This window comes from Peromyscus maniculatus, chromosome 12 (genome assembly GCF_049852395.1).
Source record: "Peromyscus maniculatus bairdii isolate BWxNUB_F1_BW_parent chromosome 12, HU_Pman_BW_mat_3.1, whole genome shotgun sequence".
NCBI classification, from domain to species: Eukaryota; Metazoa; Chordata; class Mammalia; order Rodentia; family Cricetidae; genus Peromyscus; species Peromyscus maniculatus.
In genome coordinates this window covers 13,095,947-13,123,378 of record NC_134863.1, presented here as the reverse complement: position 1 = coordinate 13,123,378, position 27,432 = coordinate 13,095,947, and the positions used below count along the sequence as shown (strand labels likewise).

Below are 27,432 nucleotides of genomic sequence, written 5' to 3'. Positions count from 1 at the left end.
AGCCAGCAAACAAACTGCAAAGCCTTTGCTGCTAGCTCAGTTTTACAGCTTTTATAGTCCCAGTCTGTCTGTGTCTTTCATAACTGGTCATTTCTGGGACCTCCGTGTCCTGAGAATAGAAAGCTTTCAATCACCTCACAGCCACACAGGCTCAAGGCTCCTTCAGCTGCTATGAGCTGTTGCTTTCCTACAGCAACCCTGGCTCTGGGAGGAAATCCAGCTGCTACTGTGGCTTCCTTGGGTCCCATTACCTGCTTCCAGCACTCTGGGTCCCAGAAACTTCTGGATGCTTTCTTGTTGCATGCTGAATATAACCCCAGGGCGATACCATGGCTCCAGCCACACCCTGCTGCTGGGAGGTTGGGCTGTGTCCCAGCAGTTCCTGCAGAGCCCCCGCCTGAAGCATGCCTCTAGCTCCCTGGGCTCCAGCACTCCAGCTGCTCGCTTGGCTCTTGGCCTCTTCCCTGTCACCTCTGCTGTGTCACCTGCTCAGCTCTCTGCCTTTCCCATGGCATCTCGGGGCTCTGACTGCCAGGGACTACGGTTCCAAGAGGCAAGACTGTACCAGCCACTAGGGTCTAATGAAGCCTTGGCTGCGCTTCCATCCACTACCTGCTGTGGTCTTCACTCCTCTCCGCACTGCTGCTTTCTCTCTGCAGAAAGCTTGCAGGCCCTCGGGCATCTGCCACCTGCACTGCGCTAATGTCCCTCGGGCCTCAGCTGCAGATGCCTGGCTGTGGCTGTTTTGCAGCGTCTGGAGTTTCTGAAGCTGCTTAGACTGCCAAACTCGCAGACTGCCAGACACACTACTCTCTGTGTGCTAGGCTGGGAAAACCTACTCCAGTACTCCACTCTAAATTCACCTAAGCCTTCACAAGGTATATACCTAAAGCTTATTCTCCCCTAATATCTCAAAGTAAGTTTGTGGCTTATTTTACTAAAAAGAGAGAAAAACATAGAGAAACATAGACAAAGACAAACATTTACTGTAGCACTTGGGCATCCTTTCGGCCCCTTTTTTTCTTTTTCTCCTGAGGATAACCCCCCCTGCCTCATTTAACATTTTTCACTACAAAACTGGACTGATTCAAGTGCTCACTGGCAGGTCCTTACTCTCACTTTTGCCAAGTACTCTGGATTTTCTTTTTGTCTTTGTTTCTGTTCACTGGCACCATCTGTGGGGGGCCATCCCACCCCCACTTTTCCCCAGAGTACTCTTGAGTAGGAGCAGCAGAAAATATTAGTTAGACGGATAGAGAGGGAGAGAAATAGATAGAAAATACAGGATAGCCTCGGGAGGGCCTGCATCCTAATCCATCAGGCAATGCAAGGGGAGGAGCAGAGGACCTCCCCCTTGTTGGTACAGCCAAGTGCAGACCCTTCCAAACACCTGATACTCAGGCCCATAGTCCAATCATCCTCTTTATGCAGACTGCTGGATAAAGCCACCAGGAAACCTAGATGGGCTCCAACACAGGCCAAACAACCACACACACACACACACACACACACACACACACACACACACAAATTTAAAAATGAAGCTAGTTGAGAGGTGGCAGTGCACACCTTTAATCCCAGCACTCATGAGGCAAAGGCAGGTGGATTTCTGTGAGTTCAAGGCCAGCCTGGTCTACAGATTGAGTTTCAGGACAACTAGGGCTACACAGTCTGGAGATGAGGGGAGAAGAAGCTACCTCTGTGCAAGGAAATTTGGCAGTACCTAGCAAAATAACAAATGCTCCTGGTTATTTGACCCAGCAACCCCATTTCAAGTAACCTACCCCCAAGACAGGTACCTGTCTCACTGTACTGTTCATGATAAGAAAGACTGGTACCCTCAACATCTGTTTAGGAAGGTACAGCAATAAGCCACAGTGCCTTAAATTACTCAGCAATGCAAAGGAACATGAGGAATTGGGTCTAGAACAGCTGAGGTTAAATCAAGGGGTGTGCATGGTTTATTATACCTTCTTTAGGGAAGCAATAGAAAAACATGTAAGTCTTGGCTATATTCAGAAGTCTGGAGGTAAACCTGTGAGTGCTGCAGGGAGAACAGGGTGGAAGTGGTAGACCTACTATGAACACACCTTGCCATGGAACTTTGCCCCCATCGTTTGCTCTGTGTAAGCAAAAACAGAGACAAAAGTCCCCAGTCACAAATACAACTTCTTTACTGAATTGATAGCACAACCACTCACTCATAGTGTGAACAGAGGGGGTTTTGGTGGCATTGGGGATCAAACTCAGGGCCTCAGGGCTGCACCACCAGTTCTTTGGTTTTCAGATGAGTGCTCTCATCGTGACTCTAGAACACATCTCATACTGGGCTTAGTGGTCCTGTGAGTAGAACACTGGCATTGAGACTGTGGCACCACTGTGCGTATATGTTACAACCACGCAAATGATTGTTGATGCAGAAGGCCACCCTGATGTGCAGGATTATGGTATAAGAAGAGAAACTTCAGAGTCTCAAATTTGAAAGTGAAATCAGTGAAAATTCTTCTCTTCAAAGAGAGGCATTTCCTCTTCTATTGCAAAGGTCTGGAAGTACCAATAACCCAGGGATGAGAGCAACTGTGCCCAAATATGACTTTCTAAATGACCTATGAAAGAAAATCAGGACACCAATAGGAAATTCCCAGTTTAAGGCAGGGACTGTGTGGGCACAAAACAATGACATTGAACTTAAGCGCCATGCCGCCCCCCACTGTGTAAAATACATGCACAGCCAAATGGTTGGGAGCTTTTTCTTCCTAGAACAATTCAAGTTCGTGAGCACAGGAATAGTGACAGAAATATAAAGTCAGCATTTTGTAGTTATGAATGAAACAGCACACGTGCACACGCACAATTTAAGAAGGATTTATCCAAACTTACAACGGAGTTCAGACCAACATAGCCTGCACTGCTGACCACAACCAGCGCCACTAACTGGCACAAGTTGACATTCTGGGTTCTTGTTGCAGTAAAGTCAGCTAAAGGGGGTCCTCGCCTAATAAACCAAACCAACTACCAGAGAAAATCAACTTCAAAACCAAAGCCTTAGCTCCTGGTCGGGTAGCAAGGCACACAGTGTGGTACACATGATAAATGGAGCAAACCCCAAAATAGTTTAGATTCTAACATTCTTAAAATAATCGGGGAGCTATGGAACTGGATATGGGGATTTTTTTTAAAATCAATTATTTTGTTAAATGTGAAATGACTCTCTTTGTTGTGAGGGAGACATCCTGATGCATTTATGAAGAACATGACAGCTCCTCAGGGTTTTGCTTGCCAGGTTTGACCATCCCCCATTAGAAGAAATAGGTGAACTAAATCACCATTGTTTCTTTTGTTTTTTAGATAGGAGTTCAATATGTAGCCCAGGCTGGCCTGGAGCCCATTGTGCAGACCAGGCTGGCCCAGAACTTTTGTATAATATTTAAGGGTCCAGCCTTAAATTTATACAAATCCAGGGGCCCAGGAGAGACACTACCATTGGCGGGCATGAATCCAGTTGCTCGGAGCTCTTTAGTTCAATTCATTTATTCCTCTCAGTCACCATCATTCAATCACTAGTTCAACTCTGTCAGATCTCTTCATTTCCTTAGTTCCCTCCATCCTCAGTTCCCTCAATCCTTCTCCCTCATCCCCCAGGACTGGTCTATATCCTATCCCAAACAGCAACACCTTATGTTTTGTATACAGCACAAGATTGTAGGGGTCCCAGCTAGAGGCTTCCTGGCAATCTTATTTGCAACCCACAAGGGGAGAGGTAAGAGTGGAGTCAGTTAGTAGTTGGGATAAGTCAGAAAAGGAATTTGTATGCTAGAAATATATCCTTACTGTGGTTAGGAGAAAGCATTCTGAGTGTATCATAAAGGTGTTCAACTATAAACTTACAGGTGATAGGGTAGGGAAAGTCTGTAGGTCACTAAAAGTTAAAACTATCACTTTTTTCCTCTGCCACTAGTTTCCTGACAGGGCTGGGAAAAAGTACTGATAGCTGGTCAATGTGCATCACAGCTTGAAACACCTGCTGAGGGGGAACTCTCTTTGATCTAAGAGGTTCTCTGGGAGAAAGAGAGAGAGAGAGAGAGAGAGAGAGAGAGAGAGAGAGAGAGAGAGAGAGAGAGAGAGAGAGAGAGAGGAGGCCTTGATTTGCACAAGAAACAAAGCTTGTTTGTCTAGTTGGTAGGCATTTGGCCTGTGAGACATGTGGTCTCAGAAAGGACACTTGATCTTATTTTGGTGAGTTTTCAGGCATCTAACAGACGGCCTGGTAGCTATCTGTTACTTGCTTGTCTTTTGAGACTTTGTTTGGGGTTGGCTCTATCTTAGGAAGTAGCTCAAGAAGGGTGTTTGCAAAAGGCAGGTACCCAAAACAAATGCCAAAGAGGGGGCCTGCAGCTCAGAGGCAGAAGGTTCTGTCTACATGACTATCCAGGTGCTTTGAAACAGAGATTCACACACACTTACACATTTTAGGAGAATTATGATCACAAGGAATTCATAGCAAGGCACAACTGAATATTAAGCCACATAACACCAATAGACATTGCTGATTGGCTTCCCACTCGACTGACCCCTGGCTTTATCAAAGTATGGCTTATAATATACAGCTGGACTTTTATTTTATATTGCTACGGCTCACCACACAGAACTCTGCTTCCCAAGTGCTGGGATTAAAGTGTATACTGCCATACCTAGCAGAATTATTTGTACTTTAATAACTGCAGAACATATTTGCATAAAGGCTCATTACCCTATATTCTCTTTTTGTCTCTTCAAAATTTTATAAAAAAATTCTTGTAAAACTTCTGTGAAGTTCAAGTCATCCCCTGAGATGATTCATTCTATCCTTCAGTGTGCACTGAATAAAGGCCCGCCTGTGAAAAATGTAGGCATTAAATCCCTGGAGACACAGACCTGTTCTGCCCAGATTAGGATCCCCAAAGAGACCACTGGAGACCGAAGATGTCCAGAATGCAACAGCAAGGTTTAATTCAGTGCAAGTGCATAGTTCAAACTAGCAGGGAACCCTTGTCCACCACACACGATGCAGTGAGGCAGAGAAGAGAGTTCCTCTTTCTTGGGGAAGTTAGTTTTTATAGGCAAAAACCACAAAATTTCTTAGAGGGGAGGGGGTTAGTACAGGTCCATCCTTGATTGGTCCAGTTTTTCCCGGGCCTGGACTTTGTCTTATTCTAGCTTAACTGTTTGCCCAGTCAGGAGTTTTACAACCCATCTCTGGGGTCTGGTCATGTTATCTCTGGAGAGGGGCATCTTGCAGTTGATTGGTCACCACCAGACATCTTGACTTTGTTCTTTTAAAAACACCTGACTTCACCCTCTCCAGGAGGGGGGAACTGACTCAGTTCTGTTAATTTTTAAGATATCTCTTTTGGGTTTCTGGGGGAACTGTGTCTGGGCCTTTGGAACTGTGTCTGGGCCTTTGGTGGGTGTCTTTCAAGACCCTTAGCCTGTGCTGGAAAGGACAATCATTATAGCTCTGGAGAGTGTCTGGCTACAGGCGTGTGCTACCATGCAGTTAACACACACCTAAGTGTTAGCCTAGACACCCAGCCTATGACCAGCAACCTAGATCTTAATGATTCCATTTTGTTCTAAGAGGAAAAGCCAAATATTGTATAAAATGTTATATGTAATGATCTTAGTTATAGCCATACCTTAGATTGTGAAGCAATTATGACACTGACATGAAGATATGGTCAGGATCAATGTTAGAGATGATGTATAAAAATAAAAATGATAAAAAGGTATCATATAAGTACAACATGGTATATTTGTTGAATTAAAAATACACACACATAAGCATGAATATGGTGGAAGGCAGCCAGGATATATGCCAAACAACGTCACAAGCTAACTCTGCATGGTTAAGTTGCAGAATTTTTATTCTTTTCTTTTTTCCTTTAAAAGTTTTTTGAGATTATAATCTAATTACAGTATTTCTCCCTTTTATTTCCTCCCTCCAAATCCTCCCATATACCCTTCCCTGCTCTCCTTCAAACTCATGTCCTGTTTTTTTTTTTTAACCAATGTAGCTTGAGTTTTTCTGCCTTGCCCACAGTCAGGACAAATCTTTGTCACCCGCCAGTCCCACAGCCGCTCAGACCCAATCAAGTAAACACAGAGACTTATATTGCATATAAACTGTATGGCCGTGGCAGGCTTCTTGCTAACTGTTCTTATAGCTTAAATTAATCCATTTCCATAAATCTATACCTTGCCACGTGGCTGGTGGCTTACCGGCGTCTTCACATGCTGCTGGTCATGGCGGCAGCTGGCAGTGTCTCTCTGACTCAGCCTTCTGCTTCCCAGAATTCTCCTCTCTCCTTGTCCCACCTACTTCCTGCCTGGCCACTGGCCAATCAGTGTTTTATTTATTGACCAATCAGAGCAACAGATTTGACATACAGACCGTCCCACAGCAAACCAATTGTTATTTGTATGCATATATGGATATGGATATACATATGCATTACTAAGTAGAGTCTGTTCAGTCCATATAATGCTACCTGTGTGTATAGTTTCAGGGCTGACCATTGGGCGCTGAATCAGTTGGTATGCACTTCTCTGGGAAGGCCGCCTCCCGCCTCCCATTTCTAGCCATCCTCAGTTATCTGTATAGTTCTCTGTAGGGTTGAGGCCTCGTGGGTTCTCTATGTAGATTGTCATGTCCATTGGTGTTATCCTTGTTCAACTCATGTTTGGACAGTCATGCTGGCCAGACATGACTAGAAGACATAGTCCCACAGCAAACTCCCTGATCCTCTGGCTCTTACAAACTTTCCATTTCCTCTTCCACAATGTTCACGGAGGCTTAGGCACAGGAATATTTTGGAGATGCATCCATTGGGACTGGGCTCTATAATTCTGCATTTTTATTGCTTGTGGATTTCTCTAATAGTCTCTTTGTGTTGTGAAGAGAAGTTTTCTTGACGAAGATGAAAAATACACTTATCTGTGGGTATAAGGACAAATGATTATAGGCTTTTGATAGAGGTCATGCTAGTTTAGTAAATTAGTGTTTATAGATTCTCTTCCAATAACCATGACTTCACTAGCCCTGATTAGCTAACAAAGTTACCAGTGCCAGGCATGGTTTACCTCTTGTTGAACTTGTCAAGTCCAATCAGAGAGCTACTGGTACCACCAAGGTATGTGTTCCACTACCGTCTCTTTAGGGTTATCCTGCCATGCTGGTCTTTGATGTGGCTCACAGGTGTCATAGCTGGGCAGGACTGTTGGTCGTCTCCCTCCCTTGGAAGCTTGCATAGTGCCTTCAGATACCATGAAAGCTGGTCATCAGGGAGGGGACTTTTCAAGTCTGTCCCAGCTTGTGGGCCTCCAGGCTCTGTTTCTGCAGTACCTGGTGTCTTCAGCAGTAGGGACTTAACTTCACACCTGAGGAGTAGCCAAGGGAAATTGCAATTGACTGTATGTTTTGGGAGTCTCTTAGACAGCCCTAGACAACAACTCATAAGAGAACTTTTCCTGTATGCTATTGGGGTTTTTGTTAGGTGATCTTTGGCTCTTGGAGGGAGCACAAAAAGTCCAGATGAGAAAGGTTCATTAAAAAATATATATGTATATTTATACACACAATTTCTTGTATTATGGGTTTTTTGGTAAATAATAGTATGATTCCTTGTAGCTTTTTCATATGTCCTTGTTTGTTTTTTGTTTTGGTTCTGTTTTTTTTTTTTTTTTTTTTTTTTTTTTTGGTTTTTTGAGACAGGGTTTCTCTGTGTAGCTTTGCGCCTTTCCTGGAACTCACTTGGTAGCCCAGGCTGGCCTCGAACTCACAAAGATCCGCCTGGCTCTGCCTCCCGAGTGCTGGGATTAAAGGCGTGCGCCACCACCGCCCGGCTTGGTTCTGGTTTTTGAAGACAGGGTTTCTCCGTGTAGCTCTGGCTGTCCTGGAACTCGCTCTGTAGACCAAACTGGCCTTGAACTCATAGAGATCCTCCTGCCTCTGCCTCCTGAATGCTGAGATTAAAGGTGTGCGCCACCACCATGTGGCTAGATATTCTTATTGTTATTTGACCCACCTCTCCTCCTTCTGTATATACTTCCCTCTTCAGTCCCTAAAGAGCCCGCCTTTCCCATTTCCCCCATCAAATCGCTTGCGTCCTGCTATTCCCCTTTACCCCCCTTTCACCCTCTTCTGTATTTACTCCCCTCCCCCACCCTAGGGATTCCCTGCTCCCATTTCCCTGGCACCTTGCTAGTCCCCTCTCTATTGTTCCCCTTCCTCCCTATCTTGACAATGGTTCTGTTTTACTTTCCTTGTTTCCGTAGTCCCTATAGGCTACGTATTCACATCTGAAGATTGGTGCTAGGAGCCTCCAATAAGAGACCATCCGGTGCATGTCGTTCTGGGTCTGGGTTACCTCTCTCAACTTGACCTTTTCTACTTCCATCTGTTTACCCACAAAGTTATTTCATTTTTCTTTGCAGCTGATTAGTATTGCCAGGGTGTATGTGCTACATTTTCATTATCCATTCATCTATTGTAGGACTTGTTTCCATACAATAAAAACCAGAAGCTTTTGTAGTTTCACGGAGTCCCACTTGTCAATTGCTGGCCTTCATCCTTGGGCAAATAGAGTCCTGTTCAGAAAGTCCTTTCCTACACCTGTATCACTAGGGTATTACTGTTTTCTTCCAGCAGTTTCAGGTTTCAGGTTAAGGTCTTTGATCCATTTGGAGTTTGTTTTTGTGCAAGGTGATAGATACAGATCTAATGTGTACTGCATGTGGACATCCAGTTTTCCCAGCACCATTTGTTGAAGATGCTTTCCTGTTTCCAAGGTTATTTGGTTTTTGTTTTTGAGTCTTCATCAAATATTAAATGGCTGAAGTTATGTGTGTTCAGGAAAACTGAGGTACCTGGTGATATGGATTCACAACACACCCCCACGGTTGGGCATGGTTGCGCATGCCCCACGGGACCTAGTCATTTCCGCCTAGTCATTTCTGGGTCAAAATGTCTAGCATGACCAGGACCCGTAAAGTATGCAGCGCAACCATGTGATTTACACGCATGTGTGGAATAGCCACATGGGCCTGTGTGTGCAGGCGCGGCCCAGCCTTTATAATCTGGCCCCATGATTCCTGGCTCCATCTTTACATGTGTCCTTTCCACAGGCCTGTGCACCTCTGTCTCTTTACCTTATCTTAATAAAACTCTAGTTAGTGGATTCTGTCACGTTTCATGACATTTTCTCGCAGGGTAAGATCGCTGCAAATAACCAACACCTAATAAATCAAGTAATTTGCACTTGGCATTTGGTCTCTGGGAGCTCCTTTTAGGGTGCTTTGAAGGTATGGAAATTAACTGGCTAAACTGTAATAGAGAGTAAATAAAAATACCCTAGGCAGAGGGAAAGTGCTTCAGGCCTTCGAGACTGGACCCCCCTGCAGCCATGAAAGGCTAGATTCATTCTTAAGATGCCTCTGAGTCTTCATTCCATGGATCTGAGTGAAGCCACACACCCATGTTGCAGGCACACATTTGGTGCCCAACATTGATCTTGAAGAAGGAAAAGGATCCGCCGAAGGACAGAGGAGCCGGTCATCTTAAGAAGTGGAGGGAACATTCTCAGGGTAAGAGGACTCCAGGATTGGCAGGGTCACGGGGAATTTAAACTCCCCATCTCAGGAACAACAAAATGTACAGTTGCTAAATGCTTGTCAAAATAAAAAGTGGTAAATGCACAATTTTTAAAGATAGAAATACAATGGCTCCTGAGACAGGAAAAAAATAATGAAAAAAGATCTTTCTCAATAGAGAAAAGGGAAAGAAAGAAAATAAAAAAGGAAGTCTTCCCAATAGAGTAGAGGGAAGGAAAGGAAATAAAAGGAAATTCCCAATAGAAAAGGGAAATTTTTTATTCAAGAAAAAAGGATTTTCCCAGGAAAAAGGGGAAAAATATTAAAACTAGGTTTAAAGATTATAAAGTGACCCAGCGAGCAGGGCTACAACGGGTACTTGACCAGCCTAAGGACGGAATGTAGGGACAGGAGACACAAAGGAAATACACCAAGTCAAGCTTCTGATCAAGGTGCCACTTTATTTTTCTCCAGGAGGGTTTATATAGTTCCTGCAGGGTGTGGGGGGGAACAAGAAGTTGTTATCTGCATAGGGTGTGGCAATCTAACAGGATGTTTGTATAGGATGTTTACAGGGTGAGAGGGTCAAGGGCTCTGACTCAATGTCCTGTTGCTAGGCAACCTGACTGTAAGATGATCTAGTTCCCTGTCTTATCGGGGGTCTGTATTTTTCCACTAACTAGAGATTCTGTCCTTGTCCCTGACATCTCCCCCTTCTTAGTAATAAATCTAAGGGCCAACATAAACCAGGTTCGAATGGTCTAAAAGGAGGGCTCTGAAAGAGGCTTTGCATGGAGGATTACAGAGGCCCTATCCCTCTAAAGGTTGTGAAAAAAGGTCTGAGAGGGAATGTCTCTCCAGACTCAAGCACCACAGGCGTCCCCATTGTGCGGGAATCGATGGACTGTGCAGTTTTTTGAGGGAGCAGAAATGGGTAAGTGCAATGCTGCTACTGCACAACCGCTATGCAACAGGGCATATAATCCAGGCTCTCGGGATTTTGGGGTACCATGGTCCCCAGCCTGTGCAGTCCCAGCTGCACTCCAATCATGCCTTGAGTGAGCCTTTTTCCCACACACAGGTGCAGCCTCCCCCGAGTGAAGGGGTCTATGTGGGGCATCTCTCGTCAGGGGAAATTTCAACCCTGGAGTCCTGCATATCAAGGTGGTGGTAATGAACCTGGATCTGCCTGGCCCCAGGTCTGTTATTTGGCTTTGGATGAACCAAGTGAGCAGGGAAAGTGCCCATGACCCAAAGGCAAGGACCAGGAGCAGGCCTACAACAGGTCCTGGGAGGGAGGGAAGAAGGGTCGTTAGCTAAGGGGAGGTGGAAAACCAATTCTAGAACCACCCAAGCTCTAGTTATCCTTTTCTTTTCTCTTTTTCTAGTCCTTTTCTAACCTTTACCATACTGTCCCTGACTACCCTGGTGTAGTCTGTAAAGAAGTAACATTCTCTTTGGGCGCAATACAAAGGCCACCCTGTTGTAAAAAGAGGAGATCCAGGCCTCTCCTGTTCTGTAAAACTACCTCAGCTAGGGAGGAAAGGGATGACTCCAGGGCAGAAATTCCCTGTTCAAGTTGGGCAATATCCTCGTCTACGGACAGTCGGAGTGCAGAGTAATGTTGGTTGGACAGGACCAGAGAGGCAATCCCTGTGCCTGTTTCCCCTGCTCCAACCCCCAAAAGGACTGCTAAGGTGATGGCAGTAACAGGCTCCCGTCAAGGCAGTTGTCTCAGCATGGCTTCTCTTCCTAGAGGTCTAGGAATTGATCTGGGGAATAATAGGTTAGTCTAGGTGGAAGGAACCTGAGTGCCCTGAGCGGCAACACAGCGACCCGACCCAGTGATCTGCAGGTGCACTGCATATGATGGGACCGGTGGGCTTCCTCTGCCATCAGTGTTACAGGATTTTTTAAAAGAGTATAATGATAAGCAGAAGGTTAGAATCAAGTGAGAGAGGAAGATTTGGGTCTATGGCACACGCATGTGCCTAGTACAAGGCATCTTCTACCATTGCTCCAATGAGGATGATGAGGGCTCCTGCGCTGACCTTCCCTGCTCCTGCTCCCGCTCCCACTGCTGTACCCGCCGGTCCTTCATGGGTGCCCTCTCTCTGGTGCTTCCCTGTTTGCTGTGCTACCTGCCAGCCACAGGCCGTGTCAAGCTGGCCCAACATGGCCATGTCCACCTGTGACACCAAGGCCAGCAGGTCCGACAAGCCTTTCTAACACTTTGGATGAAAATTCAGCACTGCCCTTGGAAACATGGCCCCTGCAGTCAGACTGGATTTGTGACAAGCAGTGTCCCTGCTCAGCCCAGAACGTGACTGACTATGGGACTTGTGTGCTGTGTGAAAGGTCTCAAACACAGTTTGCTGTGAAGTTCCCACTGTCCCCCCCACAGGAACTCTGAGCAGAGTGATAACAGAGCTAAAGGGCTGGTGGGGGTTGCTGTGGGCGAGGACAACAGCCTGGGGGGCTTGCTGGAGGGACAGCATTTGAAACAAAAGAAGTTTCCTCAGGAGAGGGGCTGTCTCTCCTGGGCAGATCAGGTATATTTACAGCTCTAACCAGGCATTCCGGTAACCATCCGGGAGCAGAGTGTATCTCTTTTATGGCACCATTAACAGGATTTAGCCTTTCTGTGATGATCAGCAATGGTGTTAATGCTGAATGTTCTCCTACGTCACATCATGAGAATCAGAATGCTGCTGCCCCCCCCCCAGAGTCCCCCTCCCCCTTCCGGCCCCTGTGACTCTCTCCCCATGAATGAAGGAGCCAGGAGGCGCCAGGGTGGAAAGGCCCTCCCCTCCCCCCTCCACGGCCCCACAAGCTCCCCTCCCCCCAGTGCCACCAAGACCTGACCCTCCACAACAGCAAGCATCCGGCCCCACCAGCACCTCAGTCCCAGGAACCACCTCCAAGGCCGGCTCCAGCCCCCCTCCCCCATAAAGACAAACCATCACCAACACCTCCTACACTTCCAGATCCTCCACTACCACCCCCTCCAGACCGGCCTTACTCTGTTGGAGCAGAAACATGATCTCAGAGACGACCCCATCCTGCACACCAGGCGACTGCCCATCCAGAGACAAAATGTCTCCTGTCCCCTCTAGCCACCCAGGGGACTCATGGTTGCCTCAGCAAATCCTGAAAGCACCAGTAGCTACCCCATGCCCTAGTTCCTGGCAGGCAGGGTTTGCGTTTTCAAAGGCCAAGTGTTTAATGTAGGGAATTTTGCCTGTGCTGCATTTGTATCATAGGGGGAGTTGCCGAGAAGTTTCTTTAGCGTCCAAGTTTTTGAGGATGGCTGTTCAATATTCTTTTGAGCAACTTCTCCACAATTTTCTGTAAATTCTGTTTTCCAGAGGACAAAATCACCCCCAGAAAGAGCCGCACGGGCAAGGAAATACCAGTCATTAGGGGTCAACCAATGTTCACTCTGGTTTTCCACCAAGGCCAGTGTAAAAGGAGCTATAGGACCATACTGAGCACAGGCGGATTTCAGCTTTTTAACAAGGCGGAAATTTAATTTGTGATAAGTCTGTCCTGGCGGGGGTCCTCTGATGACGGCTCCTCCTTCTTCTCCCCCTCCTCATTTTGGTCTTCCAAACCCCGAGGGGCCGCTCTGGGCGGCCGCCTCGGATGAGTCCCCAGAGGTCTGGCTCTGGGTAACGGGAAATGCCAGGACAGGCTGAGGCTTACTTTTTGATTTACTAGATTTTTGAGATGGTTTTAGCAGGCCAGGAGCTACCACTTCAAGGGCAAGATCTTTAAGTTCTTTGTCAAGAGTTTTCAATTCCCTTAAAAGCTCAACAAGTTCCCTGCGAGCCTGGAGGGCCCGTCGCAGTGAGCTGAGATCTAGGACAGGGGGAGCCAACTCATCAAAAACGGGCCTGCAAAAGTGGGAAAACGAAGAAACATAGGGAGGGGGCATTGCAGAAGGGGGAACCGCCGGAGGTTTTTGAGGGGGTATAAAAGGGTCCAAGGACTCCTGTTTTAAGGGGAGATTTTTGCAGGGGGGCCAGTCTGGATTATGGTAACGGGCAGCCCCTTTCTCTAGAAAAGCCTCCTCGGTGGGGTCTGGAGGGGAGTTAGAGGTAAAATTATTAGGAGAGGGATAAAGATGGGCAGGAGCGGACTCCTGGGGATTGTTAGGTTTAAAAGTCGTGAGCGTCTCCTCTTCCATAGAGCACAGGTGGTGATCTGAGGGAATGTTTACAGACCCTAAGAATGTCATTAATAATCAAAAAAGGCTTTAAGAACTTTTTTCTTTACCCTAGTTCCTTGTGTCTTGAGGGACTCTTTTAGGTCAGAAATGAATAAATCTTGTGACAAAGTTGCCTGTCCCATGGCTCGTCACTTTCTTACCTGCGTCACCTCCACGCTCCTCCGGGATCGCGTCCTGACCCAGGCGATTTCAGGGGGATCCAAAAACTTCACCAAGGCCTTGGTCTTTCCTCCAGGAGATGACGTTCCGAATCCTCAAGAGGTGGTTTCGTCCATGTTGGGTGCCAGTTGCCCCGGCCAGCAGGGCTTCAACGGGTACTTGACCACCCTAAGGATGGAATGTAGGGACAGGAGATACAAAGGAAATACACCAAGTCAAGCTTCTGATCAAGGTGCAACTTTATTTTTCTCCAGGAGGGTTTATATAGTTCCTGCAGGGTGGGGTGGGGGGGAGCAAGAAGTTGTTATCTGCATAGGGTGGGGCAAGCTAACAGGATGTTTGTGTAGTATGTTTACAGGGTGAAAGGGTCGAGGGCTCTGACTCAATGTCCTGTTGCTAGGCAACCTGACTGTAAGATGATCTAGTTCCCTGTCTTATGGGGGTCTGTATTTTTTTTTTTTTTTTTTACTAACTAGAGATTCTATCCTTGTCCCTGACAATAAAGCCCCATAAAAGTAAAATAAAGGAAATAAAAACGCCTCTTCTCAGTAGTAATAGAGGGGGGAAAAAGGCTTTTTCTGTGAGACCAAAGTTCCTGCATTTTTACAGAATAACAAGTTAATCATGTGATAGTGAATGTATGACCATGGAATGTCCCAATTCTGGTCTCCATGGTGATTGTTTAACCACAGAATGTCCCCACCTGAGGGCAGCCAATGAGAAATGGTTATGGGCAACCACCCCCCTTAGAAGTAAGATTAAACCATGATTTCTGGAAAGTCCCTAGAAATGAGCCAATCAGAAATGTACATGTATGGAAATCCCCTGCTATTGTAATCTTGTGGATTTTGTCTTTAAAAGCTGTGCACAATTCAGGCTGGGCACTTCCTCCAGCCTCCACTGCATTGGATGTGTTGAACGAAGTCCCTGCCTAGGCTTGTATTGCTCCTGAATATCCTGAATTAAAGCCTTGCTTTTGCATTTTGGTATGCTTGTCTTTCGGTGGTCTCTCTGGGGGTTCGCGATCTGGGCACAGCACTTTCCAATATAAACATTTCAGGATAGCTACAACTCTGAGCTCTTTCTGTCTGTGAGCAGAGTGTTGGTATCTGAATTACAAAGAATCAACAGGTGGGCTTCACTGCTGCTGGCTGGACAAGCAAGCAAGCCCAGAGCTTAAAATTTTGTCTGGTTGCTTAACTTTGGTTTAAATGCGGGAATAATTCAATGTTAAAGATCTCTTTGTGGGAAATGTTTTCTGTTTTTCTCTAATGGTGGGAATAATTCATTATTAGCAGTCCCTTCATGGGAGAAAGAGGAAGTATAAATGGGCTCAACTTCTGGTGAAGAATGGTTTCAGTCAGGACTTGGAATGCTAAGTTGATGCTGTTTGAATTTCCAGAGATATTAATCATTAAGTGTATAGAAGATGTTCTTTCCTTTTGATTGTCTAATAAATGTTTGGATGGAAGTTTGATAAACTAAAGGAACAGGATTCATAATTTTAAATTATATACTGGTTATGCTCTTGTCTATTGATCATTACTGAGTATTTGGATCTGCTCTTTAAGTTACTTTCTAAAAATTTTTGGTTAAATTCTATAGAAATGTAATACCTAAAACAGATTGGGTTGTTAGCTTATTAAATAATGTGATTGCTAGGATAAAAACTCATAGAAAAAAATCTGTTACTGATAAAGAGGTTATTTTTTTTCAGTAAACAAAATACAAGTAAATTGTTTGGTCCACACTGTTAATAATTGGCGAGTTGCATTAATGTGTTACTTGGAATCTATAAAAAAAAAGGAGCCTCTTTTTAAGATTTTATAAAAATATTTCAGAATATTGCCTAAAGTTACCTCTTAAAATCCTATAGAGATTGTATTTAATGCTTTTATAAATAGCATATGTAAAATTAGAAGCTGGTGATAGAATTGCTCAATTATTATTACTTTCATATCTTAAATGCAAAATGGCACCTATATTTAGAACTGGAGGCTTTGGAAGTACAGAAAAAAATGTGTTTTGACAAACAGTTATCAATGATGAATGGCCCAAATTAAAAGTAAAATTAAATGAAATTGAGATTAAAAGATTATTGGATTCTGATGCTGGATGTTTCTATAATTTCACAAGAATCCTGGGATCCCAACTGGTCTTTACAAGAAGTCTCCACTCAATTTGTTGGAATCCCATCTAAAATAAAACAAAGTATAAAATATATTAAATGTATAGAGCCTAAAGAACAGATAGGAATGTTAAAGCCTTATATGGCTGATACAGCCATGAATTTATGGGGTAGAGATTTGTTACAACAATGGTGAGCTCAAATTAATATTTCTATAATTTCAAAAACAGCTTGTAAATTGTTAATCCTCCAATTAACATAGTAGTAACTTGGGGAGATAGAAATATTCCTGTAGTGGTTAATGAGTCTTCTTGGCTACCTATGTCAACCAAGGTCCCCCTTAGCAAATGGAGGAGGGTAAAGTGATTGACAATTACACTGTTGGAGTACAAGGAATTCCTATTTTCATGGGAAAATAACCTCTCAAGTATGGCTATCCATAGTCAATACTACCCAAGATTATCATACTAAGTTTTATATGCTTCATACATCCGTTTTTTAAGGACAAGAGATTAATGCTACTAGTTCCATAAATCTACCGTTCTGTGAGATGAGGGTTACCAACAAGGAATCTGACTGGGTACATTGGCAACAGTGTAAGAGTGAGAAATCTCGAGTGCTAATTAATATCTTCCAAGGAGACATCATTGATTGGAGCCCTTATGGCACCCCTCAAGGAAATTATTCTCACTCAAAATTAAGATGGAAGTGGTACAATTTAAACGGAACTGTGGAAATCAATGCTTCTATTAATGAACCTACTCGGTGGCATGGAGTTGGAATGTCAAGTCCTCTCCTGCAATTTGGTGATTCATTTCAGACTTACTCATGGAAATTGACAAGTGCCTTCTACCCCCTTAAAGCATGGGAAGGAAAAATAAACATTAAGGATGATAAATACACTCTGTCTTTTAGACTAAATCAAAGCCATCCTATTATGGCATGTGTACCATTACCTTACTTGCTATTAAAGGAGCCTGTACAATGGCACCCAAATAATTACAGCATCACTTATGAATGGTGTACCCTGCATATCTGTGTTAATTCTAGTATGTTTTTAAATTTGACCTTTGAAAGTTTATATATTCTTAGGACAAGGCCAGCAATCTGGATACCGGTGAAGTTGTCGAGGCCTTGGCAAGACTCTCCTGTGATGATCTTGGTATAGAAACTCGCTGACAGAATATTAAAAGAACACATTGACGTTTGGACTGGTGGTTGCAGTTATTATGGGAATCATTTCATTGACAGCTATGGGAACAGCAGCTGAGTGGCCCTTCATAAAGAAATCCAAACTGCTGAATTCATTAGAGACTGGCATAGACATTCAGAAGAACTTTAGACTGAACGAAATAAAATTGATAATGAGATAGTAAATGAATTAGATGAATTAAGGCAAGCTGTTGTATTGTTAGGTGCTGTGGATGATTGATTGATTGATAAATAAAGTACTGATTGGCCAGTAGCCAGGCAGGAAGTATAGGCGGGACAAGGAGAGAGAAGGCTGGGAAGTGGAAGGTTGAGGCAGAGGGACGCTGCCAGCCACTGCCATGAAAAGAGAGATGTAAGGTACCCGTAAGCCACGAGCCATGTGGCAACTTATAGGCTAAGAGATATGTGTTAATTTGAGATATAGGAACTAGGATAGCAAGAAGTCTGAGCCATTAGGCCAAACAATTTAAATAATATAAGTGTCTATGTGTTTATTTTATAAGTGGGCCGCAGGACTGACTGGGCTTGCGGGAACTGGAGAGAAACTCTCAAGCCACAAATGGTGCTAGAACGTGGGGCAAGAATTTCCACCTAAAACCTGAGAAAGAAGATTCTAAAAGAGCTAAAAACAGCTTCCTAGTTGTCTCAAGTTAGTGGCAGCCTGCAGTTTGAGCTACTATGTCAGGGTATGTGAGCTTGACCTATAGTATGGCAGGAATGAGGCGTCTCCAAGTGGCACATTATGCTGCATGGTGAATTTAGCCTTTGCTAGTACAATTAAAAAAAAAAAAGGTTTCTGGGCTACACACTGCTTTGATAGAGGCATAGACCCACTGCCTCTGGCGGTGAGCATGGTTCCTCCAAAGCTGGAGGTAAACATACCATCTCCATGGGAAGCTGAGGTGGGCAGAGCCACCAGCCAAAGCTGCTGTTTTAGCCCTAGTAATGCTGCAGTTTAAAGCAATAGTTACACAATAAGGCAGATTCAGATAGAACAAGACTTTAAATGCTTTACAATGTGTGTAAAATTGTACATAGGCTTGGAAGAGTGATAAAATGGAATATATGCAATATATATATATATATCTTAAAATATATATATATATGCAATATATATATATATGAGTGTACATAGGCTTGGAAGAGTGATAAAATGGAATATATGCAATATATATATATATCTTAAAATATATATATATATATATATGCAATATATATATATATCTTAAAATATATATATATATATATGCAATATATATATATCTTAAAAAGATAAAGTCTTTAAAGAGACAGTAAAGGTAGTATAAAAATAAGCCACATAAAGATGGATATTACACAGAGAATCTGGATTGTGTTGTCTTTGGGATTCTTAACTGCAGAAAAACATTTGATTGTATAAGCTGTTGAGCTAAGCCAATATGTATATTTTAAAGATACCTTGACTTCAAAATTTGGATGTAAGGATATGTTGCTTTGGAAAGGAGGCTCTACTTCTGTTTCCACAGAAAGCCAGAGGCTATGGATTTGTTCCAGATTAAGATACATCAGGTTTGACCAGCCAAGACCCCCTGAAAGGTCTCTGATGACACCATGGCCCAGATGATCCAACATCCAGAATGGATTCAAGGCAACTGGCTCAGATAATACACCCTCATGGACTACTCCACAATCCTAAAATTTTCTTTGTGTCCCCATAAGATACAGTGTCCTCATCCAGAAGGAAGTAGTATGAGAAGCTATGCCCAAATTCCCAAATATACCAAGCTGGCTTTGGAGATGGAATTGGCTTACTCCTTCTCTAAACCCAGGCATATTCCTAAAAGAAAAGGTTGAAAGATTCTTGTATCCCATATCAAAAGAGCCCTCTGGTGTGGGACAGAGAAAAACCAATATTTTTACTTAAAGCAGGTTGATTATAAATACAATCTCTTTCTAAAGAAGAAAAGGGGATAGTTTAGATATGACAGGATGAAAGGGTAGATTAATGAACCTACTTTTAAAGTTTAACAACTTGTTTAAAAAATGTTTTACATTGGTATAGATTTTAGTTTATTGATACAAATTTAGAGTTGGTTTTGTTCTAATATATATATATATATTTCTACTCTTGTTTAAGGTGCTATGTTTATGTAACTCATTTAGATTGTAATGGATAATTAAGAAATACAGATTTATAATTAGTCTTCTATGATAGTCAAACTTATAGCCATGTTAAGTTTTCTAGGTATACATAGATATAATTCAAACACTTCAAAGACCTACAGAATATGGAATTTAAAATATTTTTAAAAATTTAGACTTTCTGGACAGTGAGACATATCTGCTCCTGGCAGCACCAATTTACTTCAGAGAGGAGGATGGGCATTGAAGACACTCTATATGGAGTTTATCTTCTTCTTGGCCAAAATAGCCATTTGGGCAAAAAATTGTTCTTGCCTGGACTGCTTGATCGACTGGACATGCAGCACCCATAGGAAGGTGACCACTGAACTTTGCTTGGCAAAATGGTCCTTCTGGTTCCTGCTTCACAGAGGAAACTGCCAGACATTCTACAGGACACAGAGAGAAGTGACTGAGAGACTCAAGGCCTGTGGGCTGAAGACAGATGCCCCAACTTTACAGAAGAACTCTGGATGACTGTCCAGGCTGCCAGCTGTCGCTGTCTATTCTCTCGAGACTCCTGAAAGTTGCTTGCATCCTTCTCCCACTTCTCAGGTAATATTGTATCCTTCTGAGGTCTTTGATGTAGTTGAACACTAGATAGTTATAGTTTTCTTACTCATGATAAAAGATAAGTTATATATGAAACCTTAGATTCACAAATATAGGATAGATAGGATATTTTCTTTAATTTTGCCAAATACAAATAGACTAGATATTATAAATAGACTAGATATTGTAATTGTAATTCTTGCTTAATAATTGTTTTGTTATATGCAATTTTGCTATGTTAAAGTTAAAACCTTCCTTTGTGAAAAAAAGAAAAGGGGAAGTCCTGTGGATGATTTATTGACAAATAAAGTACTGATTGGCCAGTATCCAGGCAGGAAGTATAGGCAGGACAAGGAGAGAGGAGAAGGCTGGGAAGTGGAAGGTTGAGGCAGAGGGATGCTGCCAGCCACTGCCATGAAAAGCGAGATGTAAGGTACCGGTAAGCCATGAGCGATGTGGCAACTTATAGACTAATAGATATGTGTTAATTTGAGATATAGGAACTAGGATAGCAAGAAGCCTGAGCCATTAGGCCAAACAGTTTAAATAATATAAGCGTCTGTGTGTTTATTGTATAAGTGGGCCGCAGGACTGACGGGGCTTGGTGGGAGTTGGAGAGAAACTCTCAAGCTACAGTTAGGGGATCAGTTAGAGATTTTGAAGGAGCAGATGAAATTAAACTGTGATTGGAATGTTTCTTGTTATTGTATCACACCCTTAAGATTTAGTGAAAGCAAATATGATTGGGAAAAAGTTAGGATGCATTTGTTGGGTCACCCTAATTCTTCTCAAATGGTTTTTGATTTACAGAAAGAAATCAAAGAAACTTTTGCAAAAAAAGTTACCTGATACGACAGGAATGGACATTATGGAAAGTCTTGCAGGTACTATAGCCTCATTCAATCCTACGAATCACTTTAATAGATTTCTTATCCTAGCAGGTGGTGCCCTTGTTCTAGCAATAGTAACTTTATTGGCTTTAAAATGTGTTTTGGTCTACTTACATAAGATTGTAAGACAGATAGAAAAAAGACTATATTTACTATAAGGCCGCATAACCTTTGAGATAATTGACTTTTTAAATGAAAAAGGGGATCTGTAGTGTATTCCTGCTGAGCTCCTGGCTTGGTTCCAGAGAGTAGCACCTAGACTTAATCCTTCCTTTGTTTAGCCACACCTTTTGTTTCTCTTACCTTTTGTTTCTCTTATTGCCCCATGTGAATCTTGTCTGAGAGTCAAGGATCAGAGAGTCCCCCAAGGATCAAAGGCCTATGCAAAACTTGGTTCAGGAAACCTGGAAAACCATGGTACCTGATAAATCAAGTAATTTGCACTTGACATTTGGTCTCTGGGAGCTCCTTTTAGAGCGCTTTGAAGGTAGGTACATCAATTAACTGGCTAAAATATAATAGAGAGTAGATAAAAATGCCCTAGGTGAAGGGAAAGTGCCCCCTGCAGCCATGAAAGGCTAGATTCATTCTTAAGATGCCTCTGAGTCTTCATTCCATGGACCCGCGGGAACCCACACACCCATGTCATGACCATTCAGTTACATTGGATGTCCAATTTTGTTCCTTTGGTCCACATGTCTGTTTTTTTTTTTTTGTTGTTTTTGTTTTTGTTTTTGCCAATACACATTGTTTTTATTACTATGTCTCTGTAATATATCTTATGATCTGGAGTTGTAATCCCTCAGCATTAATTATTCTTTTTATCAAGGGTTGTTTTTCTCTCTCCATGGTCTTTTGTGGTTTCATATGAACTTTAGAATACCTTTTTATATTTCTGTGAAGAATGAGGTACAGATTTTGATTGGGATTGAACCTATAAATAGCTTTTGGTAGAATGGTCATTTTTACAATGTTAATTCTACTAATCCACAGACATGGGTGTCTTTCCATTTTCTTGTGTCTCTGTCTCTTTCTTCAGCAGATTTAAGTTTTCATGTAGAGGTCCGTCCCTTCCTTGGTTAGGTGTACCCCTAGATACTGTATTTTCTTTGAGGCTATTGTGAATGAGTGTGTGTCTATAACCACATTCTCTGTATGTGTTATTGGTATAGAATACCAATAGAAAAGCTATTGATTTGTGCACATTGATTCTGTATCCTGCCACATTGCTGCTTCTGCTATGGCTTCCTATCAGCTCTGACCCCCAGGCAACTTTATTTATTAACATACAAATAAAATCACATTTCAGTACAAATAAAATATCACCATAGAGTGGGGTAGTAGGTGGCCAGAATTTTTATTCTTTACCTTCTATCAGTATTTTTCTACCATAAGTACTTTTTATTGACATTATTAAATGAAATTATAAAAGGTATCAGATACTTAGGAATCACACTTATGACTGCCAAATATGTATGTAACATGCCTGACATATGACATATAGTATGTATGTGTGTGTGTGGGGGGGTGTTTACAGCAGGGGTGTAGAACTTTTCTTTATATATTTGAATCACATGCCCCCAAGAACTCTTATAGTTCTAACAGCTTCATGTAAACAGTCCCATAGGCGTCTTGGAGACAAGAACTCAATATCTACATTTGAAAGATGCTAGGCTAAGACATTTAGCTAGGCATAGTTGTGTGTGTCTGTAATCCCAGCACGAAGGAGGCTGAGACAAAAGGGTTGTAGTAGGCTTGAGGACAATCTGGACCTTAAAGTGAGTTCCAGGCCAGCCTGAGTTATGGAGACCTTTCTCAAAACAAAATAAAAACAAAGACATAATTTGTTAATGTAAAACCTTCGTGTTGGCTATGCATGTTCAGAAAGAAGACACACTTCTCACATTCACTCAGCCAGGCTCCTTTGTGTTTCTAAATCTGAATGTGTGTGTGTGTGTGTGTGTGTGTGTGTGTGTTGGCGTTGCATATGGAGGTCAGAGGACAGCTTTTGGATGGTGGTTCTCTCCTTCCCCCGCAGGTTCTAGGGAGTGAACTCAGCTGCTTGTTGGGCCATCCTGTCAATCCCAGATTCCGTCTTATCACCTATGTAGAGAAGGAACAGGACTTCTACTGGAAATGCCAATGTACAAACCAGAGTGATTACCCTACAGATTTCCATTAAGGATCTGGAAGCTTCTAGCCTGTTTGCCTAGGTTTAGATGGATCATTCGAATCAGCCTGTGCCTCTCTTTCACCCTCTTTCCCTCCCTCCCTCTTTGCCCATTTCCTGTCTTTAAAAACCTTTCATTTTGCTTTCCTGTCATTAAGAGCAGTGTTTTCAACTATGGCTGGGGAGTCTATTCTGTGATAGCAAACTTGCCCAGCACACCAAAGCCCCTGGATTTGCCCCCAGTACTTCGGAATGAAAAAAAAAAAAACTTAAAAAGAAAATTTAGAGCTAGACATCCTGGTGCATGCTTTTAATCCCAGCACTGGTGAGGGAGAGGTGGGCAGACCTCTGTGGATTCGAGGCCAGCCTGATTTATATATTATAGGACAGGTGGGGCCCTGTCTCAAAATTTTTATTTTTAATTATCTGTGTGTGGGGTTTGTGCATGGGTGCCAAAGGAGGCCAGAATAGAGCACTGGATCCCCCGAGGCTCAAAGCAGGTGCTCTTTAAGAACTGAGCCACCTCTCCAGATGGTCTGATTGTGTGTTTGTCTATGTGAGTGTGTACCATGTATGAGTGTGCAGGGCCCAGAGAGGGTGGTGGATTCCCTGGAGTCAGAATTACAGGCCCTTCTGAGCTGCCCAGTGTGGATGCTGGGATTTAAATTTATGGTCCTCTAGAAAACCAGCAAGGGCTCTAACTGTTGCGCCCCCTCTCCAGCCCGAAAAAGCAAACGTTTATTTTACAAAATAAATTGTGTACATGTGTATTATGTATTGATCATAGGATAAAATATATTAATGAGTTTCAATACAAAATCTAAAAGGCCACTTAAGAGATTAATTTATTGGTAAAGAGATAAAATTAGTATCTATTCCAACACACCCAAAATCATCCTTGTGCATATTAAATAATTAAAACAATAAATTAGCAAGCCAGCTGTATCCCTACCTTACAAATAAGTTCTAAAAACTTATTTGATATGGAGGTCTTCTCAAAATCAGTTCACAAAGCCACTTAAATAATGTGAGTTGACTACAGTATTTTATGTTGTTTATGTATTTGGGGTTTACTGTATCTTCAGGAAGACTCCTCATACACACACAAGGCCTCAGGATCATGTGCATCTTCTCGGTGTAGGTGAACATCTAGTATCACCTCAGCAGTCCCCAAGTTGTGTCTAGGACTCAGAAGAGAAGGAATAGGGGTTCTAACAGCCTTAACCAACCTGGGTAGGATACAAAGTGTGGTGATATTTTATTTGTGCTTTAATAAATAAAGCTTGCCTGGAGATCAGAAGAAAATGCCAGCCACAATACAGAAGTCATGCAATGTTAGCACATGCCTTTAATCCTATCACTTGGCAGGCAGGATCTCTGTGTGTTCAAGGCCACACTGGAAACAGAGCCAGATGTGGTGGCACACGCCTTAAATTCCAAAACTAGTCAACCATGGAGGTTTGTAGGTCTGTACAGACAGACAGGAAGTAACAGAGCTGTGTAGGAAGAGGAAGTGATGTAGTTGAATGGAGAGAGCAAATCAGATGGCAGAACAGCAAGACATAAAGACATGGGTAGACAGGAAGGAACTCGCATTTGGAAGCTGCAGAGTTGGTGAGGTAAGGTTAGCTGTGGCTATTTCCCTGATCTCTCTAAGGTTTTCACCCCTATATCTGGCTCCATGTTTTGTATTTAATAAGACCATTTAGAAATTTATCTGCAGTGAAATCTGCAGGGGTGGTTGGACAACTTTCCTCCACCCCAACTCCAGGTAAAGCACAAGCGTAAAGCAGTCGACTGCAGAAAGAGAAGTCACCAACACTGGGAATTTCTTAAAATTTACTCATTTTCAGAGACTGTGGGCTAAACAGAACAATGCAACACTTTTTCAGGTCCCAAAATTGAAATTTCACACACACACACAAATCCCTGGCTTTAATTTTGCTGATTCACTAGTTACACCAATAGCTGTTTTATCACCTATTTTTGTTTCATAATCTGCTTGACTGTAACACTTCTATTACCCACACACTTCTCACAGAACCATGGGTTGTGGTGCCTTAGCCTGGATTCCGGAATTCAGGCAGAGCAGTGCAGCTGCAGCTTCACATCTGTACTCGCTACTTTGCTGTTGTGTGAAGACTTACTGTGTGTCTGCACGAGTGTGGTGTGTGCACATGCCTGCAGATGTGTGCACGAGGCGCCCGGGAGAGGGGTCAGTGTCCTCCATCACTCCTCCTGCTCCTCAGGGTCTGGTCCTCCTGCCCCTATTCCCTCAGAACTGGGATTACAGATGTGAGCAGCTGCCCAGCTTATGACATGGGTGCTGGGCTGAGACTGGGAGTGAATTCTCTTTAGCTTCCTGTTCTGAATTAAGAATAGCTCTCAGGGGCACACATGGGTGAGAAGCTCAGAGGATGCCCCTCAAATACCACATCAACCACAGCACCACTCACCTGAGTGGAGAACAAATCACCATCCAAGAGAACAAAGCCAACAGAAACAAACCTTATCCAAGGCCCTCAATTCCTTTTAAAATCTACTTATTACTATTATGGTGCACCTGTTGGTGTGTGCCAGTGTGCAGGTTAGAGGACAATTTGGGGAGTCAGTTTTCCTTCCATGGTGGGTGCAGGGGATTAAACTCAGGTCAGGCAGCCATCTTGGTATGTCTGTGCCATAAACTCTCAGGTAGAATTCTAGCATCCAATTTTCAGCAGTGTAGACACAGTCAATGTCTGAGCTCCTTTGGTTGGTTATAGCTGGATCCCGGCATCACTGGCACAACTCCTAGGGGGGCCAGGAAAAGGGTCTAGGCTAAAGGAAGGGATCTCTGTACAGTCTGTCCTATGGAAGAAGAAGCACAAACAGTTCACCCCTGAACCACTGGACCACATGCTCTCAGGTCTGGCCAGGCCACCAGGTCTCGTTGGGTAGGCTCAGTCATTTGGTCTACATCACAGGCCCAGCTTCCATACCAAGGCCACTTCAAGTCTCAGAAAAAGCAGATTTCAACTGTTACAACCTCTAAGCAGCTTGCCCAGGATTCTCAAGAGCAGATATGTGCATCTGTATCTAACATGCGTGCAGCTTTTCCGAGTTTATCTCTTCTTTTTGTTTGTTTCCAGAACAAGTTTGGAAAGTTGAAGCCGACAAAAGAGGAGAAATTATCAGCATATTCTAGGTTCTGCCAGACAGTCTTTTATTACATGATAAAAGCAACACTAGGCACTAGATCTTGTAAAATATGCTCTGACCAACTTTCTGAAATTAAAAATGCATAACCACATCTGTAGGATTTTTAATGAACAAAAAAGTTAAATACAAACTTTCATATACAAAATAAATGACTGTAAAGATGACCTCAGAGCCAGGTATTAAATCTCTCTCCAGAGGCCTCAGTGGGCATGCTAATGAGCCAAGAACTTAATTTCAGCTTTATATATATTTATATATTTTTTAAAGAAAAAAACTCTGAAGAAAAATAGGCTTAAATTGAGGAGCATCTTCTGAAATAGACGGTTCAGGCCAGCCCTTTACCATTGTGAGGGTCATACTCAACCACACCTAGGATGAAACATTTATGGTCACAGTTACTTTGAATCCAGTTTCGAGAGGAAGCCAAGCTACTTCAGTTCTAAAAAAGAAAGTCTCTAAGATGAGCACGCACTGCTCTGAGGACACAGAGACTGAGGTCCTTGGCCACATTTCCATGAACTGTGCCTGTGTCAGAGCGACAGAGCCTCTAAGAGGCAGCTGGATCCCCACAACACAGCAGCGTCATTTCTTCTGGCGTTTTCAAGCCTCAAAAGGGAGAATGTTAACTTCATGTCGGCAGTTCCTACTACAGCATTAGAGAAGCTAGTCAACACCCCCTCCCTCCCCCTGCTGAGGCCCCTCTGCAGCAGGGGGTGGCAGTTTGATTACATTCTTTTCAGAAATAAATAGTCCAAACAAATTATTATAGTTAATTATAAAAGAGCAGTGAGAAAAGGGCACTGCCCAGTGTTTGCAAATGAGTGAGTGAATGAATGCATGGGAACAAACACAGAAAAAACAATTCATAGAACAAAGCCTGCATTTCCCACATTCATATGGAAATAACTTTAAAACAAACAACATTAATTAGCAGTTGTTCTTGTTTGGGGTGAACAGTCCAGGGCTCTGGGCAGGCACAGCCTTGCAAACAGGGCTGCAAGCAGCCCCTCCACACCCCAAGTCAGGGCTACTGTGGAGAGGCCTTCATGCACTCTTGATAGCCCAGTACCTGTGAAAGAACAGAAATGATACGGGGACTTTTAAC

At 43.1% G+C, this 27,432-nt stretch overlaps 1 long non-coding RNA gene across 1 annotated transcript; it reads left to right on the top strand.

Moving 5' to 3' along the window:
* The first annotated feature begins 14,914 nt into the window (after positions 1–14,914).
* On the top strand, positions 14,915–26,418 carry LOC143268234 (uncharacterized). Its single transcript, XR_013043918.1, has 3 exons — positions 14,915–15,003; positions 20,880–20,953; positions 26,258–26,418. It is a non-coding gene; the product is annotated as an uncharacterized LOC143268234 (long non-coding RNA).
* The last annotated feature ends 1,014 nt before the right edge of the window (positions 26,419–27,432 follow it).